The sequence below is a fragment of the Nelumbo nucifera genome, chromosome 7, assembly GCF_055504915.1.
Source record: "Nelumbo nucifera cultivar China Antique chromosome 7, China Antique-T2T, whole genome shotgun sequence".
Taxonomy (NCBI): Eukaryota; Viridiplantae; Streptophyta; class Magnoliopsida; order Proteales; family Nelumbonaceae; genus Nelumbo; species Nelumbo nucifera.
The window spans coordinates 37,737,236-37,738,193 of record NC_142655.1 but is presented as its reverse complement, the minus strand read 5'-3'; the positions used below and the strand labels follow the sequence as shown (position 1 = coordinate 37,738,193).

The 958-nt window shown below is 37.1% G+C and overlaps 1 non-coding gene across 1 annotated transcript; it reads left to right on the top strand.

Annotated features, from left to right (window-relative positions):
• Window positions 1-263: 263 nt before the first annotated feature.
• Window positions 264-370, top strand: LOC148790374 (small nucleolar RNA R71). The gene has a single exon (XR_016079073.1). It is a non-coding gene; the product is annotated as a small nucleolar RNA R71 (small nucleolar RNA).
• The last annotated feature ends 588 nt before the right edge of the window (window positions 371-958 follow it).

The following is a 958-nucleotide window of genomic DNA, read 5'->3' as shown; positions in this document are numbered from 1 at the left end:
CTGCAATATTGAAAGTATCAAGTTTCTTATTCAGATTAGCAAGTTGCGCAGATAGGGCTGCGAAGGAATCGATGTGGTGTACTCCCCTCTGATTGGTTCGGTCATTGCTCCACTAGTAACTGTTCGACACCATCTCCTCTACTAGGTCATAAGCTTCTTCCGGTGTTTTTCTCATGATTGTGCCACCTACAGCTGCATCAAAAATAGATCGATTAGAGGAAGTAATACCATTATAAAAAGTCTGAATTTGACGCCAAGTTGGTATCCCATGGTGAGGACACTTCCTAAGCATCTCCTTGAATCGTTCCCATGCTTCATACAAAGATTCCCTCTCAAATTGAGCAAAAGTAGTAATATCATTACTTAGCTTTGCTGTTTTAGAGGGTGGGAAATATTAAGCCAAAAATTTTTGGGTTAGATCATTCCAAGTGGTGATACTTTCTACAGGGAGTGAGTTAAGCCAATCTTTAGCTCTATTCCTCTCGAGTAGAGCTTTCAAGATGGAAGTGCATTAAGTCCGAGGAAAATCATTATATTCGGATGAATCATGTATATATATTCCTATATACCATTCAATTCACACTATGAACTATTCAATCGATTATGTGAATTCCTCTCTCGATTCATTCATATAAACCAAATCAATTAAAAGGTGGCCAAGCTCTTAATCTCATTAAGCAAAATAATTCATAGACTATATGGAAATCACAAAATCTTGGATAAATCATAAAGATAAAAATGTATTCATTAATAGGGTTAGGCTTTCCACAGCCCTAGCTAAAAACAAATCAGTTCATGATAAAAGAATTAAAGTAAACAAAGGGAAAGAAAGAACTCATGAATTCGCCCATGGTGCTGAGATCTCCTCTTCTTGCCGCCACCTTCTTCTTGAGGTTTCTTGAATTCTTGATCACCTTCCCCAAGTTTCTTGATTTGTTTTCTCCTTTCTTGATAGATA